The 20,708-nt window shown below is 35.3% G+C and overlaps 1 protein-coding gene across 5 annotated transcripts in view; it reads left to right on the top strand.

The window, feature by feature from the left end:
* The window catches only part of Adam22 (ADAM metallopeptidase domain 22), a 186,389-nt gene that overhangs the window by 81,595 nt on the left and 84,086 nt on the right, over positions 1–20,708 (top strand). For 4 of the 5 annotated variants that reach the window (XM_048785447.1, XM_048785448.1, XM_048785446.1 and 1 more), the window contains exon 3: positions 15,882–15,964. The gene's annotated coding sequence lies outside the window, so the exon portion shown is untranslated. Of the gene's footprint in view, positions 1–11,014; positions 11,024–15,881; positions 15,965–20,708 lie in introns of those variants that run through there. The other variant, XM_048785444.1, reaches the window with a different exon arrangement.

Genomic DNA, 20,708 nt, shown 5'->3' with positions numbered 1-20,708 from the left:
TTTTAACTGGTTTAAAACAAACAAACAAAAAACCCAGCTTATTCCTTTGGTGTTATCCTAAACTACAGTTATCTTCTTGTTTATTGATAAAAATTCTTGCTTTCCAGTGAATAAGTAGCTACTATAAAAATAAGAGCAGGTAGTAAAGGCCAGAGAATAAGTATCCTTGATATATTGAGTGGTTTGAGTGTTTATTGCCATTTTATGTGTGGGATGGTAATTGATCAGGGCTACATTTGGCATTTTATTATAGCAGTCTTTTCTTTGCACCTATGAGTCTTGTCTTTGTACCTACGGAGGTATATGCAGGTGGGCTTGATTATCTCCCACCTTTAGAGGAAACTCCTAAAAACTCAGGCGTATGGAGTTTAAATGTATAGAAATCTATCAGTAGTGATTTGTGGCAGAATAAAAACAAGCCAATACTTTCAGATACATTATTTGTGTTTTCCACCCTCATTCATTCAGTAAATATGATCTGAATGCTTGCCATAGGCCAGGCATGGGGATATAGGTGCTAAGAATAGATGATGCAAATTTTGCTTTCCTGAAACTTGTCTATTAGGAGTGGCACACATAGTACAAATAATTGCCAAAAAGTCTTATAAATTACAGAAATAATAAGTGCCCCAAAGAGAAATACACATTGCTCTGAGAGCATCTGATGGAAAACCTGACCTATTCTGGTTGGTCAGAGAAGTCATGCCAGTCCCCTGGTACTGGGAATGGAACTTTGGGCTTTGTGTATACTCAGCACATGCTCTACCACTGAGCTACATACATTTCCCTGTTCCGAAGACGTTCTTGATGAAATAATATTAACTCTGAAGTTTGAAAGGTAAGTAATGGGCAGGTGAAATTGGAGTGGAACAATTTCTCAGGCAGTGGAACTAGCATGTGCAAAGGCCCAGAGGCCTTACTGCTGGATCTTGGTGCAGGAAAACAACAGGAAGAAACCAGAGAAGGTGGAGAGTCAGAGGTGGATCAAGTGATGCAGAGGAGGAAGGATAAAAGTAGGAATGCAGTGGTGCATCCTGAAGGATTAAAACTGTTCATGCCTGTGGACTGCACATTGGCTCTCTTCTTTGTTTTCTCTTCTCTCAATAGTCTGAAAATCTGGAAATGTGTCTGTGACTGTGTCTAGAAGGTAGAGAGCTTGCCTTGTGGTTCTGAGGGGGGTCATAGATATTCCACATGGCAGTTAGAGTTTCAGGCTGAGTATGTGCCATCTCCTTAAGACTGTGCTACATAGCTCATTGAGATAAAATAAATAAAGGGCTTCTTGAGAAGCATGAACAGATGGGACCAATCACTTCTTTTGTTTCTAAGTCTAGGACAAATCTATAGTTTGGAGGCAATAAAGCTTAGATCTAGACCAAGAATATTGTTAGGGCTCAATAGACCTAAATTCAGTCCTGACTTTGCCAGTTTGTGTTAGTGTGGCCTTAGACAATTTATTTATGCCTCCTGTGTTTCAATTTCCTCCTCTAATAAGGAAGCAAAACAAACACATAGCCAGAGCTTGGGTGTGGGAAGTGCTCCATAAATATCACTTCTGATACTTTTAGTGTGGTAAAGTGGCAACTTGAAAAGAATTTCTGGCTAAGTCTTTGGTGGCTTCTGTCAGTTTTTACTGCTAACTTCTGAATCTGCTCATGGCACGGGGGATATGTCAGGATCATCAACAGCGTCCCTCACTCTCCACTTCATAACAGGACAGACAGTCTTCTGTGCCCTTAGACTATAAATTGCTTAAGATGTTACTCCAAGAGAAGCTTATACTATATGCATATTCAGTATTTAGCAGGATGTGTGTACCTAGAAGATAATAAATATTCTATTGAATGAAAAAAGTAAGTGAATGAATGAATTCAAGCATTAGTAAGTTGGGTTATTTCTCCTGTTCACCCAACAATGTGTCAATGTGCGGGTAATGTCCAGTTTGGACAGGTCTGGGAGGATATTTTATTTCCTTTGCAATGATTAAAAAAGGATAGTGATTTAAACAGGAAAAATAAAAACCAAATAGTGATCCTTATGCTCACCTTATCCTTATGCTAAATTATCTTCTGTATGGAAACTCATATTTATGTTTCTTTCCCTCTTAAGTTACTTTAGAGCCACTTTTAAATCAATGTTAATTCAAGTAATAAAGTACCAGCAATTTACTTTATTTATTTATTTACATGTGGTGCTGAGGCAAGTGCTCTACCACTGAGCTACAGTCCCAGCCCCGTAATTTACCTTTATTTATATATATATATATATATATATAATTTTAGTTGTAGGTGGAGACAATATCTTGATTTATTTTTATGTGGTGCTGAGTATTGAATCCAATGCCTCACATGTGCGAGGCAACCACTCTATCACTGAACCATAACCCCAGCCCATACCATTGATATGTTTTTAAAATTTTGAAATATTTAAACATATAAAATTATATAAATGTCAAAAAGATATCCATTTGTAGATTCAACAAATGTTAGTATTTTGCTATATTTGCTTCCTGGTTTTCTTGTTTTATTTTGTTTGGGTGCTAAGCACACATACGTCTAGCTAAGCTAAGACCTCAACCCAGGCTTGAAATCCTTTGATGTTTTATAAAGTCAACTTCTGAATCAGCCTGTCTTCTATTTGGCTTTATTCATTTCCATTTGGCTTTATTCATTCTTTTACTTTGTCAATCTTGTTAGACTTCATTCATTAAATTTTTTTTCAAAGAACCATCTTTTGCTTTACTATTGTTTATAATAATTTCTTATATTTGTAATTTCCTTTTTTTTAAGTTAAAAAATTATTTTTTTCCTCTGTCGTTCTTTGGGGAACTCATTAAGTGTAATATTTAACTTATTACCAGTCTTCTTTTTAAAAATCATTCTTTTCTGTAAATATTTAAGAATGTAAAATTTGGTTTGATGTAGTTTTTTAGCACCATCCCAAAATTTCTAATACATAGATTTTTTTTTTTTTTCACTGTTCAGGTATATAGATTACAAAAAAAACTTATTCTATGATTTTTATGTGACTCATAAATTATTTAGATTTTTAGAAATAACGTTAATAGTTTAAAATTTTTTATATTTAGCATTTAAACATTTTTCAAACTTATAAACATCTTTTGTAGTTTTAAATTTCATCTCTTTATGGTAAATGCAGCCTACAAGATATTGATTTTTTTTGAAGTTGTCCCTGTACTTAAGGAAAAAAAGGTTGATTTAAAATATATATATAGCTTGCAAATCATAGAATCTAAATGATTAAAAAAAAAAAAAATATATATATATATATATATATATATATATATATAGCTTGCAAATCATAGAATCTAAAGCAACTCTGGTTCTACTTCCTCCTTCATTTTAAAGGAAAAATAACAGAAATGATGCATGATCAACTTATGCCTATAGAAACAGCTACTGAAAAAAAGAGCACTTTATTTGTTATGCTTAGCACTATTATTATTATTCTTAAATCAGAGAAAACCTTAAATACCTATTCGCCTTTCCTAAAGGACGTTGTTTTGGCCAACTTTTGCATCACTGTGACCAGAATACCCAACATGAAGATCTTAGAGGAGGAAAAGTTTATTTTGGGCTCATGGTTTCAGAGTGGCAATTCATGATCAGCCAGTTTCATAGCTCTGGGCCAGAGGTGAGGGAGGACATTAGAGGGTGACAGAGGGCGTAGCAAAGAAAAGCAGCCCAGGACATGACAGCCAGGAAGCAGAGAGAGGGAGCTCAGCTTACCAGGAACAAAATATAAACCCCATAGGCATGCCCTCAGTGACCTGTTTTCCTCAACCACCCCCACCTGCCTACATTAACCACCCACTTAATCCATATCAGTGGATTAATCTACTGATTTGTTTATGGCTTTTGTAATCTAAACATTTCATCTCTGAACATTCTTGCATAGTCTTACACAGGAACTTTTGGGGGATACCTCATATCTAAACCATGACAGGCATTGTTTGTGAACTTCCTCCTTAGTAAGATGACCCTCTGTTTGTACCTTTAAATCAGTCCTGAGCTAATCCAAAATCATTTATGGAGGGGTAAAAATGATTACTGAAGGATGTGTGGACTTCTTAGGCATAGAGTATAATTCTCAAGGTGCAGGAGAGAAAAAAAATGCTACAACAGACTCTTCTTTTGACTACTGAAAATGTCTCTTTATTCTTCCTTCAAAAAAGGAGTGGATGGAAAGAGGACAGGAATGAAATTAAAAGAGAATAATCTCATGGCAAAGGGCAAAGATAGAGGAAAAACAATTTGCTTTTTTCCCCCTCCCTCAACTCAGATCCTCATATAGTAGTTATGTTTTCTTTCTTTTTATCGTTAAGTAAGAAAGCAGGGCTGGGGATATAGCTCAGTTGGTGGAGTGCTTTCCTCACATACACAATGCCCTGGGTTCAATCCCAGCACCCACAAAAAGAAAGCAACAAAAATATTCTTTTCTGATGGAACAAAAATCTTATTCTTCCTCTATTTTAAGGCTTCCAGATTTTTTATTTTTTTTTTTTGGTTTGTGTGGGCAGTTATTTTTTTTTTTGGCCAATTATATTTTTTTCCTGTTACTATTCAAACATCAATTAGAAAAATATTTTAGGTAATATATATCCCATATGCTAAAAAAAGTCCATATAGAGCTGCACATTTAAGGTTTATTATTTGTAAAAAGGGTACAATGATGTAGTGGTTTCCTGGAAAGAGTTATAATTTCATGAGTTTATAATTATACAGTCACTGTATGTTGTCCACATTGATTTTCCATTCTTCTAATTTAGAACTGCATCTCAGAGAACCTGGTAAGTACTCTTTGCATTACAGTAATTTGTTGCTGAGGAGCACTTTGTGGGAACCTAAAATTTTTCAGTAGCCTGATAAGACATCTGTTATACTAGTGGGTGTGTAATGATTACCTGACAGCTGAAAAATAATTTCTCTTGACTATTTTGTGGTTAAAAATAAGCAATTTGGGAAGTCCTGTTTGACTTAGTAATAGAATGGAAGATCTGGTTTGCCATACTATTTGTGTGAAAATTAGGATTTAATTTTTATTTTTAATATTTTTTTAGTTGTCGATGGACCTTTATTTTATTTATTTATGTGCGGTGCTGAGAACCAAACCCAGTGCCTCACACATGCTAGGCAAATGCTCTACCACTGAGCCACAACCCCAGCCCCAAGGATGTTTATTTTTAAATAAAGTTATGAGAAACTAAATTGGCTGGCTAAAAATGATTAAGATGCAGGTTAATTCTATTAGATGTCCTAATAGACACCTCCAGTTTTTACCTTTGGGCCAAACTTCTTAGAAGCAAAATCCTTGAATTATGAATATAAAAATTTGATTAACCATGTTTAAAGAGATGAGAAAAAGTAATAGGTTAAGTAGAATCCCCACAAAATTTATGTCTTAGACCTTTGTTTTTCATAGACTAGTATCCTATCAAAATGATTTTGGGGGATTAATATAGGGTTGCAAGTTTTTTATTTTGCCATAAATGGAGATACCCTTCTCAAGACATACAGATATTATTTACTTTTGCTGCCAATTAAAAATGAATGAGGACATCATTATCCAAAGTCCATGTATGAAGACTGGAATTGGGTGTCAACATACTTTATATACAGAGATATGAAAAATTGTGGTATACATGTGTAATGAGAATTGTAATACAAAAAACCCACAAAGTACATGTATAAAGACATGAATTGGCATGAACACACTTTACATACAAGGATATGAAAAACTATGCTCTATATGTGTAACAAGAATTGTAATGCATTCTGCTGTCGTATATTTAAAAAAAATAAAATCAATTAAAAAAATAAAGAAAAAAAGTTTGGCTTAGAGGAAATCTGCTACTGTTGTCTCTCCATAGAGGCAGTCGGTCAGATTCTCCTGACAATAAACTTGCTTCTATTAAAAAAAAAAAAAAAAAAAGAATGAATGTGAAGCTAATGTAATATGGTACCCCAGATTATTTCATGGAACAGAAAGAGGAAACTAGTAGAAAAAACAATGAAACCTAAATAGTCAGAGTTTAATATAAAGTAATGTACAAATGTCAGTTTCTTGGTTTTGACAAATGTACTAAGGAAATATAAGGTGTTAACAACAGCAAAAACTGGGCATGCTGGAATTCTCTGTGCCATCTTTGCAATGTTTCTATATAAAATCATTTCAAAATTTAAAAGAAGAAAAAAACTGGATATTTTTAAATAATCAAAGAAACTAATCTTAGAACAAAGGACAGATTTTTACAAATTAAATATATTTAGTTTTAAAATTTACTATGTTATAATTATTTTGCTCATTTTGGCATGAGCTGGTAAAGACTTGACATGTTTTAGTATATATATATCCATGGATTATTGGCATTTTAAAACCACGATGTGACAGCTTTATTTAATTTTACTTTACTATAAAATGAGATGAGATTGTTTGTCTCTACTTTTCTTACTGAGGTAGTGTAATCCGATACCCTTATTCTCTATACCTGAGCAGATGTTTAGGGTTGGCTGTGACTTTCATGAATGTAGCATGGAAAGAAGAGCCGTCTTGGAAACTTTCAGTTTCTGGCAAACCAGCCCCTTCTTACATATTCTTATCTTACCTTCCATTTTTTTTTCTCATAAAACCAAATGGTTTGGAGGAAACAAGAAGTGGAAAATTGTGGTGTTGAAACAGAAAGTATCCTCTTAGGAACTAGTGCAGGATTTCACTGAGCTGGGTACAAGGAGCTTCAGAATTAGAGCCAGGTGTAGTACAAAGCAGTGGTTCCTAAACTGAAATCACTTAGACCATAGGCTGAAACAGGGTCAAGCCACATTCCAGAGCACCTGAATCTAGGGTGAGGCTTGAGAACATGGGCTTCTCACAAGTCAGGTGTAAAGCCATTTTATGAAGAGTTTTGACTCTCTGTCAAGATTGCCTGGCTGGGTGGGAGCACTCCTGATCTGTATTTTCTCATTTGTATAAGGAGGGAAATAATATTTACCTCATTAGTCATCATGAACTCGTATGTATATCATCAAGCATGGTGCCCAGGCTATGGTAGACATTTTTATTCTCTGAAAGATCTCTGGTATCCATGGCGTGAGGGTGGTTTGACATTGAATATTCTAGGTTAACAATTCCAAATTAATGTTTTACCTGTGAAAACGTTTGCAACTATAAGAAAAACCTGAGGTTGTAGCAGCCTCCTTGGAGATTCTGATCCAGCAGGTCTGAGAGAAGGCCCGGGAATCCGTTGGTTTACAAAGCCCACTGCATTGATTCTGAGAGTCAGTTTGGGGAACCACTGCTTTGAATAGTTATTTCTCTCCTGCAGGGGTTCTCAGTCATTGCATTGTATTGAACCATCTGAAGTATTTAAAGAAATGTGGAGGTCTGCATCCCATTTCATATCCCATATCATATCTAGATTATCATAGAATTGGTTTGGAGTGTGGCCTGGGCATTGGGATTTTAAAAGCACTAAGATAATCTGAGATCCATCTCTCTAATGTAATCTCAGAAAAAGAAAAACATGGACTATTTGTTAAATTGTGTATTTTTGGATCTCACCTGAGAATTGCCCAAATGAACTCTGGGCAAGAGATTTATAAACTGCGTTATAAATCAATGCCCTGAATTGTTACTCTTAACAAAGGATGAGAATCATAACTCAAGGGACACTGTAGATCCCTCTTTCAGGAAATATTGCCTGTGTTCTCACCCATTTACATATCAGTTTATGGTATATGTAATCTTGTTATCCCATATGATCCCCTGATTCCCTGATGAGGCACCTTGGGCAGATTTTATGTTTATTATATTGATGAGGTATCTTAGATATATGTCTCTAAAAGCACATTTGGGAAACTAAAATCTACTTAATCAAATAAGACAGAAACAGGAATGCAGGTAGAAATAGATGTAGTACAGATTACAAAAATAAAAGTAAAAATAACTATGAAAATCCAGAGAAGGAAAGAAAGTAACTTATAAAGAGGTGGGAGTCTGAGAAAGCATTTTGGAGGAAGTGGCCCTGGCCCATCTTGGAGTTGAAAAAGTCAGGTTTCCTTTGCTGATCTGGAGAGAGGGGAAAAGACTGTGGCCTTGATGCTGTGTTCCAGTTGTTTGTTTTTATTTGGTTTACATCATGTTATAACCCAGGCTGAATAACTTTCTTTGCATTATCCTTATTATGTCTTCTGTATAATAAATTCTATTTTTCTTTTGCGATATTGCTGGTTGTCTAATAAAAATATGGTACCTTTTGAGTCTTGCAAATAAATGACTATTTTTATTTCCTTGGAATAAAAATTACAACAAGGTTTTTTTCCCACTGGGAAGCTAAACCAATAAATGGACACATGAACTACCATATAATTAATTTTTATAGAGGTGAATGTTCTTTTACTTGTCACTATCTAATTAGCTGACAATAAACATTTGTAATGTTATGACTATGTTATTACATCAAGGTGTTTGAGGAAAGTTTCAAGGACAATGGATTTATTTCTGGAACAAAGAGACAATAAGGAACAAAGCTTTGACTGGCAGTAGGATAAAGAGCCCATCTCTATCAGAATGTACTGGCTTTTTTTCTTTTCCTACAACATCTGTCTTACGTTACTATATATAATACCTGCTTATCTAGAAGTCACTTAAAGATATGGAGAGATGTCATAATTGATTAAGTTTGAATAAATTGGCTTAAGTCAGCAGTCTTTATTGAAATATATAATTTTTAATAAAATGCAGTTTTTATTTTCAATTGCAATGCATATTTTATGTGCAAAGAACTATAATTGTATTTGTCTCCAAATATTATTAAAATTTAATTTGCACATTTAGTAATGCTACATACAGACTGACAGAAGTATATGTGTATGAAGGGAGTATTTTTACTCTTTACCTTGTATACTCTAAATTCTTAGAATTCTTGTTGCAAGTGTGTGTCATTTAAAACTGATAGGAACTGGGGATTTAATTCAGTGGTAGAGCACTTGCTTTGCAAGTGTGAGACCTTGGGTCCAATCTCCAGTGATGCAATAAATAAATAAATATAATGAATTAAAAATGAAATAATAGATACTAATTATTTGTAAAATAAAAGTTGACTAAATGTACATAATAATTTATTTTAATAATTTTATAATAGATATATAAATTAAAGAAGCTCATTACCATTGAATCCTCTATCTTGGATTAAAAAAAAAATTTCCAGAAATGTTAAAGGGAAAAAAATCTTCATTACTTCTTAGTTTAAATAATTACTGGTTCATGGTGAATAATGTCTGAAAAATATAACATAAAAAATATCCACTGCTATTTAGAAGAAATAAATATATCACCAATTGAAAGCCTCAAGATGTGAATGATAGTAGCCCAACTGAGGAGATATTTCCTCCTTGGTGTTTATGCTTTTCTTGAAGTGTCATGGAAACATTCGATAATGACTCAACCATATTGAGCTCTTCTGCACTTGTCGTGTTAGCCTTTTGTGCAGATGGGTCCTGATCATATGCTGTTGTTGGACTGACTCCTATTTTTCTGAATCAGAAATTAGTGCAAGATTGTTTTTCATTATCTAATCAAATGAATTCCTTGTCCTTTTTATGATGTAATATGACATGTTTCCCAGAGTTGGTATTTTAAAGAAAACATCAGTAATTTATAAAGCATTCCTGGTAGGCTTTGCTACTGATCTATCTCCCCCACATAATATTGACTGCTGGTATCCATTGTTTCCTAACCTGGTACCTCTTTTTGTGCTCTTGTTCCTACTTACTTCTCTTTGTTTCTTTTATGTTTATGTGTTGCTATTCATTTTGAGTCTTACACTTCTGAGAGAGAAGTTCTGGTTGAGTTACTCAGGGCACAGCCTAGGGAAATACATTTAAACAGTTCTTTCTCTGTCCAGTTCACCTTGACGACTATTAACCTTCCATGTCTGGCTAGTGCAAAGCTAGAGTGTTGATTGGTCAGATCAGCTGTGTTCAGAAAATCGGGGTCATCTGAGTCAATGTCCTCAAATGCACTTAGAATGTAGTCTTAATGACTGTTCATCAGTCTAACGCCAACAGAGGGTACTTAAACTTCTGTAAATTTACCCCCATTCCTACTAAAAGAAACTTGTTCAATTTGCATTGCATAACCCATAGTTCTAGATCCACCTCATAGCTAGTGTTAGGGAAGTCACACAGGCTTTGCCTTCACTCAAAGTTCACATCCCTACTTGGCAACTTTGTAGGTTTAACTTGACTTTAAGAATTGTAGCCTTCAGGGTGGAGTAAGTATAACAAAATTTCTTTGTAGGATTGATGTGAGATGTAATGTGATTGTGTATATAAATTTAGTAGAACAGTAGTTGACACGCAGTATTTACAATTATAGCAAACAGTATTAAGTGCTTACCAAGGACCAAGCATTATTCTAAATCCTTTATGCTTATTAGTTCATTATTAATCCTCATAATAACCCATGAGATAATTATCTCCATTTGACAGATGAGGAAACACACACCACAGCTTCCATGACTTGCTTTGAGATCACACAATTTATTAGGTGAAGAAGCCGAGAGTTTATAGTGTCAACACACCCTTTTATATGCAGAATCACTGCAATGGCTGGGACCATGGACACATATCCCGAAAACTGGTGGGCCTTCAAGGTCCTCATCACTGTTCAGTACAGTAGGGCTCAGATCCACGTGCTTTCTGCACCACACCATTTCTACTTTGGCCAAACCAAGTACACCCTGAATTTCTCTGCAAATTTCTTGCTGGCAAGCTTCCAATATTTGAGGGTGACAGTGGATTCTGTGTGTTTGAGAGCAATGCCATCTCCTATTGTGTGAGCAATGGGAAGCTGCAGAAAAGTACTCCAGAGGCAGCATCCCAGGTGGGGCAGAGGGTGAGCTTTGCTGATAGTGACATGGTGCCCCCAGCCAGTACCTGGGTGTTTTCTACCTTGGGCATCATTGTACCACAACAAACAGGCCATTGAGAATGCAAAGGAGGAGGTGAGGTAAATTCTGGGGTTGCTGGATGCTCACTTGAAGACAAGGACTTTTCTTTTGGGTGAATGAGTGACACTGGCTGACATAACAGTTGTCTGTACCCTGTTGTGACTCCAGAAACAGGTCTTGGAGCCTTCTTTCCACCAGGCCTTACCCAATACCAATCATGGGTTCCTTACCTGGCATTAACCAGCCCCAGTTCGGGGGGCTGTCTTGGGGAAGGTGAAGCTGTGTGAGAACAGGGCTCAGTTTGATGCTAAGAAGTTTGCAAAGAGCCAGCCTATAAAGAACATGCCATGGAAAGAGAAGGGTTCACCATGGAAAGAGAATGTTTTGCCATGGAAAGACAAGTGTTTATGGGAAGAGAAGTAGAAGCCCCAGACCGAGTGGAAAGAGGAGGAAAAGGTAGTTGCCCCAGCTCCAGAGGAAGAGATGGATGAACATGAGCAGGCACTGGCTGCTGAGCCCAAGGCCAAGGACCTCTTTGCCTAAGTGTGCCTTTGTGTTGGATGAATTTAAATGCAAATACTCCCATGGGGATATGCTGTCTGAGGCGCTACTGTATTATTAGGAGCATTTTGATAAAGATGGCTGGTCCTTGTGGCATGCTGAGTATGGCTTTCCTGAAGAGCTCACCCAGACCTTCATGGGTTGCAACCTCATCACTGGAATGTTTTAGCAGATTGGACAAGCTGAGGAAGAACACCTTTGTCAGTGTCATCCTCTTTGGAACCAAGAACAGCAGCTCCATTTCTGGAGTCTGGGTCTTCCGAGGGCAGGAGCTTGCCTTTCTGCTGAGTCTAGATTGACAGGTAGAGTAGGAGTCAGTCATATACATGGCAGAAACCGGATCCTGCCAGTGAGGAGACCCAGCTGCTGGTTCAAGAGTAATTTTCCTGGGCAGGGGCCTTCCAGCACCTGGGGGAAGCTTTCAATCAGGGCAAGTCAGGTGAACATCTCTTGCTATTGTCCAGTTGCCTGTACCCGCCCTTCAGGGAGATGGAGGTTTTTAAAGGAAACTGAACATTGAAAAAAAACAAACACACAACACTTACACCACACCAATTCTTATCACATAGTCAGTGTCCTATGTCCTTTTGTCAAGACTCCTATCTGCTCCCAAGTCCTTGTGACCTTCTACGGTCCATCATTGTCTGACCCATATATGAAACACCATTCTGTCTTCTCCATTAAATCCAACCACACTCCTTGGTTCACGGTGCTCAGTGACTCCTCTGGGCTTTTAGAGGTATTACAGGGCCAGGGATTGCGTTGTGTAGGATTTAATCTGCTCTCCACTCCCTCCTCAAAATTGAGACTCATCAACTCTTATGGAATTATCTCATGAACTATGTTAGTCTCAGGACAGGCTGTTTTCCTTGGAATTCTGGTAAAGAAAATGTCTTTGGACTTGTTAAATTTTCATTTTTTTTTTCTGTTCTCTCCCCTTTTCTTGTCAAGCACTGAATATTTGAAGTAGGATTAGCACTTAAACCAGATTAAAGTAGGTAACATTTATTTTCCCCTTTAACTACCCATTCTATCAGTCCTTCCTCTTTTATTTTTTCTTGTCTCAATGAGTCAATTTAATTATAAGCTTTCAACTACTGAAGAAATAGGAGCTTAGTAGGAGAATGGGAAAAGGTCATTTAGAGCAGAGCTTCTCAAAATTTAATGTGCCTAGGGACCTTGTTAAAATGCAGATTTTGATGCAGTTAGTCTGGGATTGGCATTTCTAAGAAGATTTGGATGATGTCAGCGCTGCTGGTCTTTGAACCAGGTAGCCTAGGGAGTATTTTAAAGCAACATTGTAAGATGTCAAAAGATTTACCCTCTTTTCTTTTCCAAGTACATTTAATCTAAACAAATGAATCTTAATAGAATTTAATGTGACTGTCTGATAGAAGACACTTCACCATCTCAAACCCTACTGCTGGACTGCTTAATCGTAAAGCCATTCCTGGTTTTAGAAAAGAATAACATAAACTTAGGTACAGTCAATTTTTTTCTAATATTTTAATTACTAGCACATGTTAATTCTTTGTGACATTTTCATACATGCATACAACATTCTTTGCTCATATCTACCCTCCCTATTATGCTCTTTTATCATTCTATCACCTGACCCCCTCCCTCTTCCCTAATGACCCCCCCCCCCTTCTGCTTTAATGTCATCTTTTTATTCCCCTCCAGATTCTATGTATGGGAGAAAATATGTGATACTTGTCTGACTCTGGCTTTTTTCACACAACATAATCATATTCAGTTTCACTCATTTTCTTGAAGTAACATGATTTTGTTCTTCTTTGTGGCTGAATAATACTCCATAGTGTATATATAACACATTTTTTTAAAAATCCACTCATTCACTGATGGGCATCCAGGCTGATTCCATAACTTGACTAGTGCTGTGATGAACATAGGTATCCAGATATCTCTATTGTGTGCTGACTTTAGTTCCTTCAGGTGTATACCAAGCAGTGGTAGAAATGGATCATATGGTGATTCTATTTTTGTTTTTTTGAGGAACCTACATACTGATTTCCATAGTAGTTGTACTAGTTAACATTCCCACAAACAGTGTCTCGGGGTTCCTTCCCCTCTGCCACCCACAATGTCCTTACCTGTGTTTGTTATTTTTTACTTTCTTGATAATAGCCATTCTGAATGAAATCTCAGTATAGTTTTGATTTGAGCTTCCCTGATGGATAAAGACATTGAGTACTTTTTCACTTAATTGGTCATTTGTGCTTCCTTTGAGGTGTCTATTCAGGTCATTTTTTCATTTATTGATTGGATTACTTGTTCTTTTGGTGTTACATTTTTTGAGTTATTTATATGCTCTGGGTAATAATTCTCTGTCAGCTGAATAGCTGGAAAAGATTTTCTCCCATTCTTTAACCTGTTCCTTTACTCTGTAGATTGTTTCCTTTGTTATGCAGAAGCTATTTAATTTGACATAATCCCATTTGTGAATTCTTGCTGTTATTTTCTGAACTATAGTCTTGTTCAGGAAATCATTGTTTATGCTTATGTCTTGAAGTGTTTCCTCTCTGTTTTCTTTTAGTAGTTCCCAAGTTTCAGTTCTTACCTTAAGGTCTTTGATCCATTTTGAATTGATTTTTATACTGGGTGAGAGATAGGGCTCTAGTTTCAATTTTCTGCTTGCAGATATTCAATTTTTCTAGCACCATTTATTGAAGAGGCTGTCTTTTCTCCAACATAGGTTTTTCATTCTTCTGTTAATAATTATATGAACATAGATGTGTGGGTTTGTTCTTAGGCCCTCCCATCTATTCTATTGGTCTTTATGTCTTTTTTTTTTTTTCAATGCCAGTACCATACTGTTTTTCTTATAGTGGCTGATAGCGTATTTTGATATTGGGTATTTGATGGCTCCAGTATTGTTCTTTTTGCTCAGGATTGCTTTGGCAATGAATTTTAGGATTGCCTTTTTTAGTTTGGTGAAGAATGTCATTGGTATTTTGATGGGGATTGTGTTGACTCTGTAGATCATTTTTGGTGGTATGACCTTTTTAACCATCTTCATTCTCCCAGTTCATGATTATGGGAGGTCTTTCCACTTTTTGGTGTCTAATTTCTTTCTTCAGTGTTTTACAATTTTCATTGTAGAGGTCTTTCACATTGTTAGATTTATTTCTAGATATTTTGTTTTATTTTCTTGAAGTGTTGCACATAGGATTATTTTCCTGATTTTTTTTCAGTGAGTTTATTATTGGTGTATAGAAAAGGTGCTAATTTTTGTATTTTGATTTTGTATCCTGCTACTTTACTGAATTTATTTTTCAGTTCTAAGAAATTTTGGTGGACTTTTTAGCATTTCCTAGATATAGAATCATATCATCTGCAATTAGGAATAATATGATTTCCTCTGTTCCTATTTGTTTTTCTTTTATTTTTTTTTCCTTATGTGACTAAAGTTTCCAGTACTATGTTGAGTAAGAGTGGTGAGAGTGGACACCTTTGCCTTGTTTTTGATTTGGAAGAAATGCTTTCAATTTTCCTCATTCAGTATGATGCTGACTATGATTTGTCATGTGTAACCTTTATTATGTTGAGGAATGAGCCTTCTATACCTAGTTTATTCAGGATTTTTATCATGAAGAAATGGTGGATTTTATTAAATGCTTTCTCTGCAGCTATTGAGATGATCATGTGACTTTTATCCTTGATTCTGTCTATGTAGTGAGTTACATTTACTGATTTGCATATGTTAAACCAACCTTGAATCCCTGGAATGAAGCCAGGGATTACTTGATCGATCGTGATGTAGGATCTTTTCACCCTGCTATTGAATTTGATTTACAGATATTTTGTTGAGGATTTTGCATCTATATTCATCAAAAATATTGATATATATAGTTTCTTTTTTTGATGTGTAGCAGTCAAGTTTTGAGATAAACATCATAAAAACAGTCATTTTTTTCTCCATCTTTATAATTTAGTAACTCTTACATAATTTATAGTCCATTTTACTTAGCTCCATGTGAAAGTATTCCTTTACTGCTGCTTGAGGTTGAATATCTCATAACTCGGGAACTAGATGATTAAACTTACTTTGTTGCAGGGAACATGTATGTATTTTAATATCTGTTTCTTTGTTCTCTGCTACCACATACATAAAAAGAAAATGAAGTCAACTTTTACGTCCCTCTCTTTGGGTTTGAAGTCATCTCATTAGGAATATTTCTGAATAATTCTGTTAGAAGTGGTTTGATAATGCTAATCTGAATAATGACATATTGCATAGAACTTTATGGTACATGCAAGTGCAGTGAGAGCAGAAACCTCTACTGAAATGATGCTCCTGGTTCTCCTCGTCCTCTGTTTCTGTTTTCAGGGAGGAGAGCACTGTTACTACCAGGGCCAGATCCGAGGAAATCCTGTCTCATTTGTTGCATTGTCAACATGTCATGGACTTCAGTAAGTGTCCAAAAGTTTACTTTTCATTCATTCTTTCAATATATATATATTTTAAAATTTTAAATAGAAGTTTCTATTTTATTTTAAGAAATAATTTTAAATTAGTGATAATTGTGTGTGTGTGTGTGTGTGTGTGTGTGTGTGTATGTGTATGTGTGGTGTTTAAACTAAGGAAATTTTAAAATTAAAGTTATTGGGGGCTGGCTTGTGGCTCAGTGGTAGAGCACTCCCCTAGCGTGTGAGGCCCTGGGTTCTATCCTCAGCACCACATAAAAATAAATAAATAAAACAAAAGTATTGTGTCTAACTACAACTAAAAAATAAGTATTTTTTAAAAATAAAAAAAAATAAAATTAAAATTATAGAAACCAGAGGCTTTGGAATTATAAATATGATGCCCAACAGTGATACAGGGAACATTTTTCTGGTTTCATCCAAATTCCGACAGGAGTGGTTTGGTAACTTCAGTTTCTGTAGATTTTTAGCCCCTTGGTACCAGTTTTACCCCACTCCTCCTTCATATCAGTTTTTATATGTTCATGGAATAATGGAAATTTCAGTAAATGGAAACTCTGGGCTCCTTGCATAAAGACAGAAGGCTGCAAGTGACCTCAAGAGCCCTTTTTTTTTCTCTGCCAGAATTCCACCTACCTCATAGCTATTGTGGGAGGATCCGTCAATTCTCAGAGATCTCCAAAGAACGGAGTTCATCCTTCTTGCTTCCTTTCTCATAACCTTCATGATCACAGAGTGTTTTCTGATGTTTGACATGGGAATACATCTCTTTCCTCTGTCCTGTCAATAATGGTGATACACAGGTGGCCATCACTTATTTGTTTCGCAACATCTTGCAAACTAATGTGTCATTACTTGGCCTTCTATTTAAACTGAATCATCTCTTTTCCTTTTTGTTTGTTTTATGTTTTTTGGTACTGAACAAGTTAGCACTATAATTTAGTTTTGTTAAATTTTTTTATTGGGAAACTTTAAAATATTTTCTTTCCATTGCTAAGTTAGAAATGTAGCTCTCTTGTCTCACAAGCAGTTATTGAGTGTTTGCTGTTTACCAACCACTAGGAAAATATTAAGGCAGTTGAAGCATGAGTCCTGAGAGATCAGTCTGGTGGAGAGGTCAACCTCAGCAACTTGGCGAAACTCTAAACAATTTAATGAGACCCTGTCACTAAAATAAAAAGGACTGGGAACCCGGCACAGTGGCACACACCTATAATTCCAGTGGCTTGGAGGACTGAGACAGGAGGATTGTGAGTTCAAAGCCGGCTCAGCAAAAGTGAGGTGCTAATCAACTCAGTGAGACCCTGTCTCTAAATAAAATCAAAATAGGGCTGGGGATGTGGCTCAATAGTGGAGTGCCCCTGAGTTCAATCCCTGGCACACACCCCGCTTCCCCCCACCCCCCAAAAAGGACTGGGGATGTAGCTCAGTGGTAAAGTGTCCCTGGATTTAGTCCCCCCCCCCAAAAAAGCATGAAATAATTATTTTCAGGAAATTTTATAATGAGTTTGAATCAGGAGTAGAACACATATTTCTGCTTTTGGACTTCAGTTATTTTAACTAAGTAAAATTTACTTCTACCTTTAGAAACTTTCATTTAAAACTAAGCAAAACTGAACACAGAAAAGTCAGCTTGTGTCTAGAGACACTGTCAGAATTTTGTAAAACCATGTTTGGGCTTTCTTGATATTTTGGAGCACGTTAGATGTTGTACCTTTTTGTTATTTATTAATTATTACTTTTCATCTTGATTTTACCTTCTGAATAAAAATTGCTCTCAGGAACATTTTGTTACTAAGCATTAAATAATACAGGTTGTCTCAATTACAGTGATTTAGACATGAGATATATTAGTTTATACATGATTTATCTTTTATATATTACCAAGTGCCTATTAAAGTTTATTCGTTTTTATGATTTATGGTATTTAGTTAAAGAATATAAAAAGGGAAAAATCAGATTCATATGTTTTTTCCATAAGGAGCATGTGAGGGCACATTTCTTAAAAAAAAAAAAATCAAAGGACTAATAGGTAATATTTTGGTCCTAGGATGTTTGATGTTATGACAAAATCTTATAGTTTATTGCCCTCTTGTGGAAATTTGTGAGAATAGCTGATGTTTCCTTCCAAAATCTTGTTTTGATTCAGCTTTATAAAGTTTTAGCTTAATTGGTCTGTAATGACTTGGTCCTAGCTACAGATTTTTATCAAGAATATATTGTTATGGACTAAATATACTCATTAGAATTTAAACTATTATAACAAAAAGGTGTCAATCTTCAAACAAAGGAAATAAAACACATGTATCTTTTGATTATTAAGGAATTAATAATGGCATATTTTCACAGGAAACCAGTATCTTCCAATTACAGTGTCAGGATCTGCTTTTCATATGTTGTATACATAATGTTTAGATTCAATAAAAAGAACCAATTTTCATATTGGACGTTAACCTAATGCAAGGGCAAATAACACTCAGTCCTATTTAAACAAAATAATCTGCTTGCTACTTAATCACTGTTGCCATGTGAACTTTAGAAAATGGTGATGGTTTTATTTTCAGTTCTCAGCAGGGGTCAAGAGAATGTCCACTACCATATTTGGTCTACTGTTTTGAAAGGATCTCCCTTCTGACTCCTTAGGCATATATCTCCAATGTTATTTTACTAAGGACATCTGTTTATTTTTAAATTTCAAATGCAATGTCATCCAAATTCAGAAAGTGCATTGTGTTTAAAAACTGTACAGATGTGAGAATAGCCATCCCATGGATATATAAAATTTTAGGACATGTGGAAGATGTTGTAGCAGGAATGAAAGAATTTGGATAGAAGCAGAACTGGAAGCCATTATAATTATAGCTCAGGGAAACCAACTGATTTCATTAAGGCTTCTATGGAAGACAAATACCATTCTAAGAGCCTGGTTGTCATACAGTCATTTCTACCTCAAACTGAAGAATTACTGCAGCAGATCACAGTTTTGCTTTCTTCAAATGCCTGAATGGTAAGGCAAGTTTTTTTAGTATCATAAAGGGCTTGATTTCAATAAAAGGATCAAGACCTTCAAAAGGAGTGTCTATCAGAATCTCTCTGAGTGGAAACTGAGAAATCAGAGGATTTCTCAGATGACAAAGAGCCACATGCACCCTAAATGTCCAAAACCAAATCTTGATTTTTGTTCTGCTCCTTGCTCCTTACTTTCTTGACCCAGCCCTATTGTGCTATTCTAGTAACCTTTTTTATCTTGTTAAATGACAACTCCATCTCTGACTTTTTTTTTTTTTGCACTCCATATCAAATCTATCAACAAATTGGTTCTATATTCAAAATATATCCAGGCTGGGAGTATAGCTTGGTGGTAGAACATGGGCTTAGCCTGTGCCAGGTCCTGGGTTCAATTTCCAGAACCAAAAAAGAAAGCTAAAAAATAAATAAATATACCCAGAATTTGGTTAGTTCTATCCAGTTCTCCCATTACTGTCCTGATCAAAGCCACCAACTTCTTTCTCCTGGGTATTTCGGTAATCCCTGCTTCAGTCCTTGCTGTTCTAAATATTAGTATAACACAGCAGCTGGGATGATCATTTTATTTTATTTTTATTTATTTATTTATTTTTTCTGCATGGGGAAAAGAATTTATGAGGATAACAACAAATAACAACAATAACAACAAACAAAAACAACAAAAAAAGAGCTCTACCAAAGAAGAGAAAAAGACTTCAAGCATAAAAAATTAGATTATATTGTCACAGACTGGTGAAAATTCAAGCAAGATATGTATTGAGAAACATACTTGTTTAACAAGTTCTTTTTATTAATTTTTTTTAGTTGTCAATGGACCTTTATTTATTTATATGTGGTACTGAGAATCAAACCCAGTGCCTCACACATGCTAGGCAAATGCTTTGCCTCTGAGCCACAACCCCAGACCCAGCAAGTTTTTTTAATTTCAATTTGGCTTTTGGAAAATATTTTTTGCCAGGAAAATTTTAATTGTATTCATCTTTCTGTAACTTCTAAGTTTTGTGTTATATGAAAGCTGTAATATAAATTTCATGCATATATATGAAATTACGTATATCTGAAACATATTTGATTTCATAAACATGAAATTTTATTATACATGTGAATATAATATATATCTATTCTCTCATGCTCTCTTCTAGTACTTTTTATTCATCTGTAATTTAACTTTGGTGTAATGTGTAAAGTACTTACATAATTACTTTTAAAGATGGATATGGGATGATCATTTTAAATAGCAGAGATTGTGTTTCTCTTGCTGAGAAGCCTACAGAGGTTAACTCTTCTCCTCTTTTAGAGTAAAAGCCAAGGCCCTAAAAAGGGTCTACCTAATATGGTTCCCACTTGCCCTCTGATTTCATTTTACGGTACTCTTTCCCTCACCCATTCCAAGATTCTCTTACTTTGGACTTGAAATGTTCTTTGTACAAACATAGTTATGGATCATTCATTTTTTAGGTTTTTGCTGAAATGCCATCTTCTCTGTGAAGCCTTGCTTTAACCACCTATATAAATCAACAGTCCTTGCTCTCTGGTCCCCCAGACCCAATTTTTGGAACCATTTATTGACCTTAAACTGCTTTATTTTACTCCCTAAAATTTATCACCATCTAATATATATTTCTTTGTTTATTAGATATTTATTGTCTGTTTTTCATAGATTGCATATTAGCCAAAAAAAAAAAAAAAAACAAACAAACAA

The sequence above is a fragment of the Marmota marmota genome, unplaced genomic scaffold (assembly GCF_001458135.2).
Source record: "Marmota marmota marmota unplaced genomic scaffold, marMar, whole genome shotgun sequence".
Classification (NCBI taxonomy): Eukaryota; Metazoa; Chordata; class Mammalia; order Rodentia; family Sciuridae; genus Marmota; species Marmota marmota.
This window is presented reverse-complemented; position numbering and strand designations above follow the sequence as displayed.